The 15,886-nt window shown below is 54.9% G+C and overlaps 1 non-coding gene across 1 annotated transcript; it reads left to right on the plus strand.

Annotated features, from left to right (window-relative positions):
* The first annotated feature begins 7,928 nt into the window (after nucleotides 1-7,928).
* On the plus strand, nucleotides 7,929-8,000 carry TRNAR-UCU. The gene has a single exon. It is a non-coding gene; the product is annotated as a tRNA-Arg (tRNA).
* The last annotated feature ends 7,886 nt before the right edge of the window (nucleotides 8,001-15,886 follow it).

Genomic DNA, 15,886 nt, shown 5'->3' on the forward strand with positions numbered 1-15,886 from the left:
CAAAAAAATAAAATAATGAAAAAGGTAATAAACAAAAACAAATATTTTTTTTTTTTTTATTGTTTTTTTTATCACCGTCATTATTTTTACCATTATAAGTTAATAATTACAATGATATTGTTTCCTTTTTTATTTATCATTTTTAATATTGTCATCAATATTTGCTTTATTTATTTTTTGGTGCTACAATTATTATAAATCATTATTTAATTAATAATCATATTTTTATTGGTAATATTCTTCTTATTATTACTGATATTATTATTAGTGTATTCATATTTACAATAATAATAACATCATTCATATTAAATTATAATAAAACAAATCAAACATTCAGAATTATTACATTTTATAATATTACACTAATATAAAATACGGGATTATCTCTGAATAACGATAAGGAATTTATTGAGATAAAATAATATCTAATAATAAAAGGAATTGATCGGATTGATCGGCTGCAAGGGAGAACCAATGATTGTTTACAGACACAGACACAATTTTCTCAGTGCTGGTCATGTGACCTGCAGTGTAAAAATAGAAGCACACAGAGAGAAAACAAACATTCTGTTACCATGGTAACCTGCACTGTGAACATAGAGCTATGTGATGTCACAGCTGTGGAAGCGAATAAATAGCCGGCAGGGGGGAGGAGCTGTCAGTTGACAATAGGTCTTCACAGCAGAAGCATCTCTCTTGCAGAGCTCCTGACTGATTGATTTGTATTTCATCACATTATCTCCAGTGATTGGAATTCAGAGTCTATTGATTGATTGGCATTAATTGTCTGATCGTCTATTACTAGTACTTGGCATATCCTGCCAGTTATTTTCTACAAGCAAAAATGAGGAACCAAATCCTCGTTATGATTGTTTCACTGTTGCTCTCTTTGGGAGGACAGAGATATACCATCATCCAATCCCCAGAGGTCCACGTGGATCAGGAGGGGCCCTCAAATGTCATCCGAGGGCCCCCAGAGGAGGGGATTGTGCAAACACAGCAGCCAGCGAAGATTCCGCTGATTTTTAGGATCCTGTATCCATGGGCTGTCCCCAGAGATGTCATCAGTGGGGCCCCAGAGACCACAATGGAGCAGGAGGAGCCCACAAATGTCATCAGAGGGGCCCCAGAGACCCCAATGGAGCAGGAGGAGCCCACAAATGTCATCAGGGGGCCCCCAGAGGAGGAGATTGTGGAAACTCCACAACAGCCAGCGAAGATTCCGCTGATTTTTAGGATCCTGTATCCATGGGCTGTCCCCAGAGATGTCATCAGAAGGGACCCAGAGACCCCAATGGAGCAGGAGGGGCCCACAAATGTCATCAGGGGGCCCCCAGAGGAGGAGATTGTGGAAACTCCACAACAGCCAGCGAAGATTCCGCTGATTTTTAGGATCCTGTATCCATGGGCTGTCCCCAGAGATGTCATCAGAAGGGACCCAGAGACCCCAATGGAGCAGGAGGGGCCCACAAATGTCATCAGAGGGCCCCCAGAGGAGCTGATTGTGGAAACTCTACAACAGCCAGCGAAGATTCCGCTGATTTTTAGGATCCTGTATCCATGGGCTGTCCCCAGAGATGTCATCAGAAGGGACCCAGAGACCCCAATGGAGCAGGAGGGGCCCACAAATGTCATCAGAGGGACCCCAGAGACCAGCATGGAGCAGGAGGGGCCCACAAATGTCATCAGAGGGACCCCAGAGACCAGCATGGAGCAGGAGGGGCCCACACATGTCATCAGAGGGCCCCCAGAGACCCGCATGGAGCAGGAGGGGCCCACAAATGTCATCAGAGGGACCCCAGAGACCAGCATGGAGCAGGAGGGGCCCACAAATGTCATCAGAGGTCCCCCAGAGACCCGCATGGAGCAGGAGGGGCTCACAAATGTCACCAGGGGGCCCCCAGAGACCCGCATGGAGGAGGAGAACATGAAGAGGATGGAGCAGCCAGTGGAGGAAACAGTCGGAGGAAATGAAAATGACCCTCTAGAACCCATCAGCCGGTTTTTATCCCTGACCCGTCCTCCAGTCTGGTTTAGCTTTGCAGTCCTGATAAAGTTTCTGATTCTGAAATACATCCTGCGCCAATATCACCTGGCCAGAATATTAGGACGTTTTATGTTCCAGGAGCTGATTGGATTGATTTATCTACTGATCGATATCTGGAACAGACGGGGGGCAGTCTTTGAGAACATAATCCTACCCCTCTATATAAATGCGGGTGATTGGGACCAATGGGTGGTCACCGGGCTCTGGTCAGTCTGGTCCAAGGGGTGGGTGGCCCTAGACAACACAGTCCCACCCGTCCTTATTAATATTGTTACTGAGCACCGGTCAGAATGCTGTCTGGGGGTTATCACCATGCTGGTGGTGCTGCTCCTAATATGTTTCAAGCCATTCTACCGACTGCGCCGACCAACAAGTAGCAACATCACCCCACCCCCGAGTCATCCCATTTCCCCAACAAGTGACATCATTATATCAGAAAGCGATGACACTATTCCACCAACAAGTGACATCGTTATACCAGAAAGCGATGACACCATTCCACCACCAAGTGACATCGTTATACCAGAAAGCGATGACACCATTCCACCACCAAGTGACATCGTTATACCAGAAAGCGATGACACCATTCCACCACCAAGTGACATCATTATACCAGAAAGCGATGACACCATTCCACCACCAAGTGACATCGTCATATCAGAAAGCGATGACACCATTCCACCACCAAGTGACATCGTTATACCAGAAAGCGATGACACCATTCCACCACCAAGTGACATCATTATATCAGAAAGCGATGACACCATTCCACCACCAAGTGACATCATTATATCAGAAAGTGATGACACCATTCCACCACCAAGTGACATCGTTATACCAGAAAGTGATGACACCATTCCACCACCAAGTGACATTGTTATACCAGAAAGCGATGACACCATTCCACCACCAAGTGACATCGTTATACCAGAAAGCGATGACACCATTCCACCACCAAGTGACATCGTTATACCAGAAAGTGATGACACCATTCCACCACCAAGTGACATTGTTATACCAGAAAGCGATGACACCATTCCACCACCAAGTGACATCGTTATACCAGAAAGTGATGACACCATTCCACCACCAAGTGACATCGTTATACCAGAAAGCGATGACACCATTCCACCACCAAGTGACATCGTTATACCAGAAAGAGATGACACCATTCCACCACCAAGTGACATCGTTATATCAGAAAGCGATGACACCATTCCACCACCAAGTGACATCGTTATACCAGAAAGCGATGACACCATTCCACCACCAAGTGACATCGTTATATCAGAAAGAGATGACACCATTCCACCACCAAGTGACATCGTTATATCAGAAAGCGATGACACCATTCCACCACCAAGTGACATCGTTATACCAGAAAGCGATGACACCATTCCACCACCAAGTGACATCGTTATACCAGAAAGCGATGACACCATTCCACCACCAAGTGACATCGTTATATCAGAAAGCGATGACACCATTCCACCACCAAGTGACATCATTATACCAGAAAGTGATGACACCATTCCACCACCAAGTGACATCGTTATACCAGAAAGCGATGACACCATTCCACCACCAAGTGACATCGTTATACCAGAAAGCGATGACACCATTCCACCACCAAGTGAGAATGCAGAAAGCACCATGGGGGAGGCGGCCATTCCCATTTCCAGAGTTGCATCTCCTCGAGCTTCCCTTGGTGATTGGATAAGACAGAAACTAAAGGAGCTCCAACCAAAAATGGAGGTTGGGCACACGGATATCGTCCCACGAAAGAGTGACATCATCCCACCAAGTGATGTCATCATTCCACCATCAAGGAAAAATGCAGCGAGCACCATGGAGGAGGCGGCCATTCCCATTTCCAGAGTTGCATCTCCTCCAGCTTCCCTTAGTGCTTGGATAAGACAGAAAATAAAGGAGCACCAAGCAACAATAGAGGTCGGACACAGGGATATCGTCCCACAAAAGACTGCCACCGAGTGATGTCATCATTCCACCATCAAGGAAAAATGCAGCGAGCGCCACGGAGGAGACTGACGTTCCCATTCCCAGCGTCGCACCTCCCAGGGACCACAGCAACGACATCCCACAGAATGGTGGTCTCCTCCCACTACCGAGTTCCCTTATGTCACCAGTGACCGATGACATCAATATGCTATTGGATTCCGTCATTGGTCAACAAAGGGCAACACTGGCTGTTGATCCCAATGTTGAAACTCGTAGTAACCCGTCTTCACCTATGGCAATTATTCCAGCTAGTGAAGAAGCGAAGGGCAACCAAGGAGGACCGCCATTAAACCGGATCTTGACTTTTCATAGCACTTTTGGCCGGGTGACTTCCTGGTACCAACCTCTGCCCCATTTAATTGGCCGGGCAAATATGACGTCCAATATCCAAGAGTGGAAATGTAGACATCAAGCTTTAAGGTTAATCAAAAATATCACATTCTAAAGGGAAAGGTAGAACAAGGGGGAGGGGAGTATGGAAGAGGGAGAGAGGGAGGAAGGGGGAGGGAAGTTTGGAGAAAGAAGGGGAGTGAGGGTTTGGGGGAACCCCCACACCCCTTCCTTACCTCCAACCTCCCCTCCTCCTTATCTCCCTCTCTCCCTCTTCCATACTCCCCTCCCCCTTGTTCTACCTTTCCCTTTACAATGTGACATTTTTGATTAACCTTAAAGCTTGATGTCTACATTTCCACTCTTGGCAACTCTTGGATATGAGGCGGCTTTCGGAGGACTCGGTTCCCCCCGGGCCTAGCAGGCCGTTTACCACCAACATCTGAAAAATGCAGCGAGCGCCATGGAGGAGGCGGCCATTCCCATTTCCAGAGTTGCATCTCCTCCAGCTTCCCTTAGTGCTTGGATAAGACAGAAAATAAAGGAGCAGCAAGCAACAATGGAGGTTGGGCACACGGATATCGTCCCACGAAAGAGTGACATCATCCCACCGAGTGATGTCATCATTCCACCATCAAGGAAAAATGCAGCGAGCGCCATGGAGGAGACTGACGTTCCCATTCCCAGCGTCGCACCTCCTAGGGACCACAGCAACGACATCCCACAGAATGGTGGTCTCCTCCCACTACCGAGTTCCCTTATGTCACCAGTGACCGATGACATCAATATGCTATTGGATTCCGTCATTGGTCAACAAAGGGCAACACTGGCTGTTGATCCCAATGTTGAAACTCGTAGTAACCCGTCTTCACCTACGGAAATTATTCCAGCTAGTGAAGAAGCGAAGGGCAAACAAGGAGGACCGCCATTAAACCGGATCTTGACTTTTCATAGCACTTTTGGCCGGGTGACTTCCTGGTACCAACCTCTGCCCCATTGAATTGGCTGGGCAAATATGACGTCCAATATCCAAGAGTTGCCAAGAGTGGAAATGTAGACATCAAGCTTTAAGGTTAATCAAAAATATCACATTCTAAAGGGAAAGGTAGAACAAGGGGGAGGGGAGTATGGAAGAGGGAGAGAGGGAGGAAGGGGGGGGAGGTTGGAGAAAGAAGGGGAGTGAGGGTTTGGGGGAACCCCCACACTCCTTCCTTACCTCCAACCTCCCCTCCTCCTTATCTCCCTCTCTCCCTCTTCCATACTCCCCTCCCCCTTGTTCTACCTTTCCCTTTAGAATGTGACATTTTTGATTAACCTTAAAGCTTAATGTCTACATTTCCACTCTTGGCAACTCTTGGATATGAGGCGGCTTTCGGAGGACTCGGGTCCCCCCGGGTCTAGAAGGCCGTTTACCACCAACATCTCAGTCACTTTTTTACAGGTGATTATGTTTCATTAATGTAATGTCGATCGACATCAAATTTTCGAGGGGTGTGTTGGACCGGCGAGGAGAGGAGGTTGGAGGCCGGTATGTTTTTAAGGTGTGTGTTGGACCGGCGAGGAGAGGAGGTTGGAGGCCGGTATGTTTTTAAGGTGTGTGTTGGACCGGCGAGGAGAGGAGGTTGGAGGCCAGTATCTTTTTAAGGTGTGTGTTGGACCGGCGAGGAGAGGAGGTTGGAGGCCGGTATCTTTTTAAGGTGTGTGTTGGACCGGCGAGGAGAGGAGGTTGGAGGCCGGTATGTTTTTAAGGTGTGGTTTGGACCGGCGAGGAGAGGAGGTTGGAGGCCGGTATCTTTTTAAGGTGTGTGTTCTTTTCACAGCTGTACGAGGGTGGGGTACTGAGAACGTACGAGCAGCTGTGTAGAGAATACCAATTAGCCCCACGGGGCTTCTATCAGTACCTCCAGCTCCGGCATGCTCTACAGAAACAACAACAAACACGATCATTGGTGGTGACTTTACCGTCACCTTTGATGACGACGGTTCTGCAAGCAGAAGCTCGGAGAGGACTCATAACAAAAACATATGGGACTGTTAGCAACAATTCAGAGTCATGCTTCCCTTAGAAGCCGTAGGAAGTGGGTGGAAGACATTGGGGAGATAGATGGAGATCAGTGGGAGAGGGCGATTGAATCTGTTCCGGCGGTATCTGTCTCTGCGTCGCACAAATTGTCGCAACTCTTTATCCTACATAGGTATATACGTACACTGGAGTAGTATATGAATATAAAAATGTGGTATAATGTATGTCAAATAAAATGAAATGGATGCCGAATAGGCATATCTATGTATGAAATAAGAAAAGAAAAGATATAAAAAATAAAGTGGATTTAAAAAAAAGGTGTGTGTTGGACCGGCGAGGAGAGGAGGTTGGAGGCCGGTATGTTTTTAAGGTGTGGTTTGGACCAGCGAGGAGAGGAGGTTGGAGGCCGGTATGTTTTTAAGGTGTGTGTTGGACCGGCGAGGAGAGGAGGTTGGAGGCCGGTATGTTTTTAAGGTGTGTGTTGGACCGGCGAGGAGAGGAGGTTGGAGGCCGGTATGTTTTTAAGGTGTGGTTTGGACCGGCGAGGAGAGGAGGTTGGAGGCCGGTATGTTTTTAAGGTGTGGTTTGGACCGGCGAGGAGAGGAGGTTGGAGGCCGGTATGTTTTTAAGGTGTGGTTTGGACCGGCGAGGAGAGGAGGTTGGAGGCCGGTATGTTTTTAAGGTGTGTGTTGGACCGGCGAGGAGAGGAGGTTGGAGGCCGGTATGTTTTTAAGGTGTGGTTTGGACCGGCGAGGAGAGGAGGTTGGAGGCCGGTATGGGAGGAGTCTTTCCAGCTTTCTTTGCTGGAGAAATGAGAACTCTTCCCACCAGTGAGGTCCTTCATGGAGAAGTCCCAGGCCTCACTCACACGGGGTGTATGAATCTGTACCCTGTATGGGGGCTGCACTTACCCCAAAGAGGACATCCATGTGGGCGCAGTTGCGCGGACGCACCCTGGGTGCGTTTGGGGCCGTGCACCGGCACCCACACAGATGTCACATTGGGAACAGCCGCTGCACCCCAGATGACAGCAATGGGACTGCCTACACGGGATGCTGGGAACACCTGTGCATCCCCATTGCGGTACACGCGGCCCTCCCATGGGGTACGGATTATTACCCCCCCTGTGAATGAGGCCTAAGTGTGAATAGAATATTTACCCCCATTGTGTTGGTAATTTGGGGACCACTGTACCCCTCATTATTGTTATTTGGGGTGTTTTATTATAGGAGTGTTATAGATTGTAGATTAGGAGAAGTTTGGATTTCTTCTGGAGGAGTTTTGAGTGGACATCACTGATGTACCCCGCTCAGCGGGGGCGGGCCTTCCAGAACAGAGGCCGTATATGGGCAGCACAGAGGCTTAGTGGTGAGCCTTGCAGCACTGGGGTCCTTGGTTCAAATCCTGACCAGGACACTATCTGCATGGAGTTTGCATGTTCTCCCTGTGCTTGCGTGGGTTTCCTCCGGGTTCCTCGGTTTCCTCCCACACTAAAGACATGCTACCTTTGCGTTGGTGGTGCAGTGGTTAGCACAGCTGCTTTCTAAGCAGACGACCCGGGTTCGATTCCCGGCCAATGCCATCTCCAATACTTGGAGTCCTCAGAGAGAAAAGCGCTATACAAGGTCATAGACTATAGTGGGGACATTAGAGTGTCAGCTCCTGGGCTCAGCCATAGACTATACTGGGACATTAGAGTGTCAGCTCCTGGGCTCAGCCATAGACTGCACTGGGGACATTAGAGTGTCAGCTCCTGGGCTCAGCCATAGACTATAGTGGGGACATTAGAGTGTCAGCTCCTGGGCTCAGCCATAGACTATAGTGGGACATTAGAGTGTCAGCTCCTGGGCTCAGCTATAGACTGCACTGGGGACATTAGAGTGTCAGCTCCTGGGCTCAGCCATAGACTATAGTGGGACATTAGAGTGTCAGCTCCTGGGCTCAGCTATAGACTATAGTGGGACATTAGAGTGTCAGCTCCTGGGCTCAGCCATAGACTATAGTGGGACATTAGAGTGTCAGCTCCTGGGCTCAGCTATAGACTGCACTGGGGACATTAGAGTGTCAGCTCCTGGGCTCAGCCATAGACTATAGTGGGGACATTAGAGTGTCAGCTCCTGGGCTCAGCCATAGACTGCACTGGGGACATTAGAGTGTCAGCTCCTGGGTTCAGCCATAGACTATAGTGGGGACATTAGAGTGTCAGCTCCTGGGCTCAGCCATAGACTATAGTGGGGACATTAGAGTGTCAGCTCCTGGGCTCAGCCATAGACTATAGTGGGGATATTAGAGTGTCAGCTCCTGGGCTCAGCCATAGAGTATAGTGGGGACATTAGAGTGTCAGCTCCTGGGCTCAGTCATAGACTATAGTGGGACATTAGAGTGTCAGCTCCTGGGCTCAGCCATAGACTATAGTGGGGACATTAGAGTGTCAGCTCCTGGGCTCAGTCATAGACTATAGTGGGACATTAGAGTGTCAGCTCCTGGGCTCAGACATAGACTGCACTGGGGACATTAGAGTGTCAGCTCCTGGGCTCAGCTATAGACTATAGTGGGACATTAGAGTGTCAGCTCCTGGGCTCAGCCATAGACTATAGTGGGGACATTAGAGTGTCAGCTCCTGGGCTCAGCCATAGACTATAGTGGGGACATTAGAGTGTCAGCTCCTGGGCTCAGTCATAGACTATAGTGGGGACATTAGAGTGTCAGCTCCTGGGCTCAGCTATAGACTATAGTGGGACATTAGAGTGTCAGCTCCTGGGCTCAGCCATAGACTATAGTGGGGACATTAGAGTGTCAGCTCCTGGGCTCAGCCATAGACTATAGTGGGGACATTAGAGTGTCAGCTCCTGGGCTCAGACATAGACTATAGTGGGGACATTAGAGTGTCAGCTCCTGGGCTCAGCCCCTCCCTGTGGGCGGTCCTCAGTGATGATCACACTCACCTCTCCTTCAGGTCACATGATCACTCTGCACACTGCCAGCGTTTCTGGGCGGGGCCTCTGCGGAAAACGAGATCACGTGACGCCCCGCCCCCTAATAGGCGGAGCCACCCGGGTTTCTCTTCTTCCGCCCGCCAACCAAAGAAAGAGACCCAACTACCGGGTATCTCTCGGGCTCCACCCACTTCCGGTCTTCCTGTTTACTTCCGGGTGAGGAGTCTGTTTATCTTCCGGGGTCGGTGGAGGAGCGGGGTGAGAGGTGAATGGTGCCGTATAACAGACCATGTGAGGGACAGAGCGCTCCCCTCCCCCTCTCACACCTCTGTGACCCCCCCTTATAGGAGAGAATGACCCCCCCCCTGTATGAGGTGTCAGCCCTGCCTGGCCCCCCTGTATTTCTATATAGGAGAGAATGACCCCCCCCCTGTATGAGGTGTCAGCCCTGCCTGGCCGCCCCTGTATTTCTATATAGGAGAGAATGACCCCCCCCCCTGTATGAGGTGTCAGCCCTGCCTGGTCCCTCTGTGTGCCCCCCCCCTCTGTAGATCAGTGTTTATCACCCGGGGGGTGCACAGGACACTCCCCCTGGATCAGTGCCACGGGTTGTCACGGTCTTACCAGGCCGGTGATGTGAAATTTCCTCGGACCTGTGAAAAAATCGGACCCGCGTCACTTCCGGTGCTCGTACGTCAGAGCACAGCTGATCGCGGGTCCACGGCGCATGCGCAGATGTTTTTTTTTGGGTCCGTGAATATCATAGACTGGGGTAGGCGGGCAGAGGCGGATCAAGCACAATTCAGAGACTCGGGTGGGCGGGGCGGAGGCGGTGCAAGAGTTTTAATGACATTATCGGCAGCCCCGCCCCTAAGCAGAGCTTCTTGAGGTCTGTGAAAAATAGAGATTTGGGTGGGCGGGGCGGAGGCGGAGCAACATTCTCAATTACGTTGCCGCCAGCCCCGCCTCCAGCCCCGCCCCTTTACACACAGTAGCCTGCTTCTTCCCATACTATTTTGGTCCGTGAATTTCACAGACTCGGGTAGGCGGGACGGAGGCGGAGCAACAGTTTAATGCGCAATATTAAAGTCTGTCAAGAAAATGTCTATTTAGGTGGAGAGCTTCTGAATACCCGACCAACAAACACATTTCCATTTTATTCCTCATTTCAATGGGAAAGTTTAAAGTGCCAAAAAGTTCCGCTCTTCTGTATTTTTTTAGGCTCCATGTACACGGGACCATCCTCACCCCCCCCCCCCCCCAACATCCTCCCGGCTGCAGGGATCACCCCCCCCCCCCCCCAACATCCTCCCGGCTGCAGGAATCACCCCCCCCCCACCGCCATCCTCCCAGCTGCAGGGATCACCCTCCCCCCCACTATCCTCCCGGCTGCAGGAATCACCCCCCCCCCCCCACCGCCATCCTCCCGGCTGCAGGGATCACCCCCCCCCCCCACCGCCATCCTCCCAGCTGTACGAATCACCCCCCCCCGCCATCCTCCCAGCTGCAGGGATCAACCCCCCCCCAACATCCTCCCGGCTGCAGGGATCATCCCCCCCCCCCCCAACATCCTCCCGGCTGCAGGGATCACCCCCCCCCCCCAACATCCTCCCGGCTGCAGGGATCATCCCCCCCCCAACATCCTCCCGGCTGCAGGGATCATCCCCCCCCCCAACATCCTCCCGGCTGCAGGGATCACCCCCCCCCACCAACATCCTCCCGGCTGCAGGGATCACCCCCCCCCACCGCCATCCTCCCGGCTGCAGGGATCACCCCCCCCCACCGCCATCCTCCCGGCTGCAGGGATCACCCCCCCCCAGGGATCACCCCCCCCCCCCCAACATCCTCCCGGCTGCAGGGATCATCCCCCCCCCCAACATCCTCCCGGCTGCAGGAATCACCCCCCACCCCACCGCCATCCTCCCGGCTGCAGGGATCACCCCCCCACCCAACATCCTCCCGGCTGCAGGGATCACCCCCCCCCAGGGATCACCCCCCCCCCCCCCCGCCATCCTCCCAGCTGCAGGGATCAACCCCCCCCCCACCGCCATCCTTCCGGCTGCAGGGATCACCCCCCCCCCCAACATCCTCCCAGCTGCAGGGATCAACCCCCCCCCAACATCCTCCCGGCTGCAGGGATCAACCCCCCCCCAACATCCTCCCGGCTGCAGGGATCAACCCCCCCCAACATCCTCCCGGCTGCAGGGATCAACCCCCCCCCCCAACATCCTCCCGGCTGCAGGGATCAACCCCCCCCCACCGCCATCCTCCCGGCTGTACGAATCACCCCCCCCCCCACCGCCATCCTCCAAGCTGTACGAATCACCCCCCCCCCCCTCACCGCCATCCTCCCGGCTGCAGGAATCACCCCCCCCCCCCATCGCCACCCTCCCGGCTGCAGGAATCACCCCCCCCACCACCATCCTCCCAGCTGCAGGAATCACCCCCCCCCCCACCCTCCCAGCTGCAGGGATCAACCCCCCCCCCCCACCGCCATCCTCCCAGCTGTACGAATCACCCCCCCCCACCGCCATCTTCCCAGCTGTACGAATCACCCCCCCCTCCACCGCCATCCTCCCAGCTGTACGAATCACCCCCCCCCCCACCACCATCCTCCCAGCTGCAGGGATCACCCCCCCCCACCGCCATCTTCCCAGCTGTACGAATCACCCCCCCCCACCGCCATCTTCCCAGCTGTACGAATCACCCCCCCCCCACCGCCATCCCAGCTGTACGAATCACCCCCCCCCACCGCCATCCTCCCAGCTGTAGGGATCACCCCCCCCCAAAATCCTCCCAGCTGTACGAATCACCCCCCCCCCACTGCCATCCTCCCAGCTGTACGAATCACCCCCCCCCCCCCACCGCCATCCTCCCGGCTGCAGGGATCACCCCCACCCTCCCGGCTGCAGGAATCACCCCCCCCCACCGCCATCCTCCCAGCTGCAGGAATCACCCCCCCCCCCCACCGCCATCCTTCCGGCTGTACGAATCACCCCCCCCCCCCCCGCCATCCTCCCAGCTGCAGGGATCAACCCCCCCCCCCCACCGCCATCCTCCCAGCTGTACGAATCACCCCCCCCCACCGCCATCTTCCCAGCTGTACGAATCACCCCCCCCCCACCGCCATTCTCCCAGGTGTACGAATCACCCCCCCCCCCACCGCCATCCTCCCAGCTGTAGGGATCACCCCCCCCCACCCTCCCAGCTGTACGAATCACCCCCCCCCCATCCTCCCAGCTGTACGAATCACCCCCCCCCATCCTCCCAGCTGTACGAATCACCTCCCCCCCCCCACCACCATCCTCGGACCTGTGAAAAAATCGGACCGCGTCACTTCCGGTGCTCGTACGTCAGGAGCACAGCTGATCGCGGGTCCACGGCGCATGCGCAGATGCTTTTTTTTGGTCTGTGAATATCCTAGACTGGGGTAGGTCACTTGTGCCCGTCATACGCAGCAGTTGTGCCCTCCATATGCAGTCACTTGTACCCGTCATACGCGGCACTTCCTTCTTCTTCTTCTGTAGTGGCGGATGTGGCTCCTGTGTCCGCTTGGCTCCTCAGGCTTCCTCCGTCATGTCTCCTTTTCCGCCAAAGCGTTAGGCATCCAATAGGATCGCCTAAAGCTTTGGCCAATCGGGAGATTGGCAAGGAGGAACTTTGGTGTGAAAATAGCTTCTGGCTCTTATCACGTGCTTAATGATACACACCCCGCCTATTCCCGCCATAGTATTTCATGCGTCCGGCATCCTGAAAGGGGCCAGGCGCATGAATAGGGAGGGCGGCAGAGGTGACGGGGGCGGTGCCCATGCGGGGACACCATTCTCTCCCCCGGAGGACGAGGACACCATTCTCTCCCCTGGAGGACGGGGACACCATTCTCTCCCCCAGAGGACGGGGACACCATTCTCTCCCCCGGAGGACGAGGACACCATTCTCTCCCCCGGAGGACGAGGACACCATTCTCTCCCCCGGAGGACAGGGACACCATTCTCTCCCCCGGAGGACGGGGACACCATTCTCTCCCCCGGAGGACAGGGACACCATTCTCTCCCCCGGAGGACGGGGACACCATTCTCTCCCCCAGAGGACGGGGACACCATTCTCTCCCCTGGAGGACAGGGACACCATTCTCTCCCCCAGAGGACGGGGACACCATTCTCTCCCCCAGAGGACGGGGACACCATTCTCTCCCCCCGGAGGACACCATTCTCTCCCCCGAGGACGAGGACACCCTTCTCTCCCCAGAGGTAGGGGACACCCTTCTCTCCCCCGGAGGACGGGGACACCATTCTCTCCCCCGGAGGACGAGGACACCATTCTCTCCCCCGAGGACGAGGACACCCTTCTCTCCCCCGGAGGACGAGGACACCATTCTCTCCCCCGAGGACGAGTACACCCTTCTCTCCCCTGGAGGACGAGGATACCATTCTCTCCCCCCGGAGGACACCATTCTCTCCCCCGAGGACGGGGACACCCTTCTCTCCCCCGGAGGACAGGGACACCAGGGCTGGACTGGGACAAAAATATTGCCCTGGACTTCATACACTTTGACAAGTCTCTCCCATGGCTGCCGGCCCCCATGCGCCTCTGTCCCCCTCTCTGCTCCTCTGGTTCTCCCCCTGCTTCTCTGTTCCCCCACATGCTTCTCTATCCCCCCCCATGCTCCTCTTACCCTCATGCTTCTCTGGTCCCCCCTGTGCTCCACTGATACCCCCCCTGCTTCTCTGTTCCCACACATGCTTCTCTGTTCCTCTCCTGCTCCTCTATCCCCCCCCCCCATGATGCTCTGGTCCCCCATGTGCCTCTATCCCCTGTCCCTCATGATGCTCTGGTTCCCCGCAGCGCTCACCTCCTCTCCCTGTCCAGCCCTGGTGTCCTCGTCCTCCGGGGGAGAGAATGGTGTCCTCGTCCTCCAGGGGAGAGAATGGTGTCCTCGTCCTCCAGGGGAGAGAATGGTGTCCCTGTCCTCTGGGGGAGAGAATGGTGTCCCCGTCCTCCGAGGGAGAGAATGGTGTCCCCGTCCTCCGAGGGAGAGAATGGTGTCCCCGTCCTCTGGGGGAGAGAATGGTGTCCTCATCCTCTGGGGGAGAGAATGGTGTCCCCTACCTCTGGGGAGAGAAGGGTGTCCTCGTCCTCCGGGGAGAGAATGGTGTCCTCGGGGGAGAGAATGGTGTCCCCGTCCTCTGGGGGAGAGAATGGTGTCCTCCTCCTCCGGGGAGAGAATGGTGTCCCTGTCCTCTGGGGGAGAGAATGGTGTCCCCGTCCTCTGGGGGAGAGAATGGTGTCCCCGTCCTCCGAGGGAGAGAATGGTGTCCCCGTCCTCTGGGGGAGAGAATGGTGTCCCCTACATCTGGGGAGAGAAGGGTGTCCTCGTCCTCCGGGGAGAGAATGGTGTCCTCGGGGGAGAGAATGGTGTCCCCGTCCTCTGGGGGAGAGAATGGTGTCCTCGGGGGAGAGAATGGTGTCCCCGTCCTCTGGGGGAGAGAATGGTGTCCCCGTCCTCTGGGGGAGAGAATGGTGTCCCCGTCCTCCGAGGGAGAGAATGGTGTCCCCGTCCTCCGAGGGAGAGAATGGTGTCCTCATCCTCTGGGGGAGAGAATGGTGTCCCCTACCTCTGGGGAGAGAATGGTGTCCTCGTCCTCGGGGGAGAGAATGGTGTCCCCGTCCTCCGAGGGAGAGAATGGTGTCCTCATCCTCCGGGGGAGAGAATGGTGTCCCCGTCCTACGAGGGAGAGAATGGTGTCCTCATCCTCCGGGGGAGAGAATGGTGTCCCCTACCTCTGGGGAGAGAAGGGTGTCCTCATCCTCCGGGGGAGAGAATGGTGTCCTCATCCTCCGGGGGAGAGAATGGTGTCCTCGTCCTCGGGGGAGAGAATGGTGTCTCCGTCATCCGGGGGAGAGAATGGTGTCCCTGTCCTCCAGGGGAGAGAAGGGTGTCCCCGTCCTCCAGGGGAGAGAAGGGTGTCTGTCCCCGTCCTAAGGGGAGAAGGGTGGCACCCTCTCCTCCTCCAACCACCCAAGGATCAGCTCTTCCAATTTGGCCCACACTGTGGCCCATCTCCTTCTCCTTCAAACAGCCAGGGGCCCACTCTCTGCCAACCTTCTACAGCTGGGAGGATGGCGGTGGGGGGGTGATCCCTGCAGCTGGGAGGATGGGGGTGGGGGGGGGTGATTCGTACAGCTGGGAGGATGTTGGGGGGGGGGGGTGATCCCTGCAGCCGGGAGGATGGTGGGGGGGGGGTGATTCGTACAGCCGGGAGGATGGCGGTGGGTGATCCCTGCAGCCGGGAGGATGGCGGTAGGGGGGGGGGTGATTGCTGCAGCCGGGAGGATGGCGGTGGGTGATCCCTGCAGCCGGGAGGATGGCGGTAGGGGGGGGGGGGGGTGATTCGTACAGCCGGGAGGATGGCGGTGGGGGGGGGGGGGTGATTGCTGCAGCCGGGAGGATGGCGGTGGGGGTGATCCCTGCAGCCGGGAGGATGGCGGGGGGGGGTGATTCGTACAGCCGGGAGGATGTTGGGGGGGGGG

Source organism: Rana temporaria, chromosome 5 (genome assembly GCF_905171775.1).
Source record: "Rana temporaria chromosome 5, aRanTem1.1, whole genome shotgun sequence".
In the NCBI taxonomy this organism is placed as follows: Eukaryota; Metazoa; Chordata; class Amphibia; order Anura; family Ranidae; genus Rana; species Rana temporaria.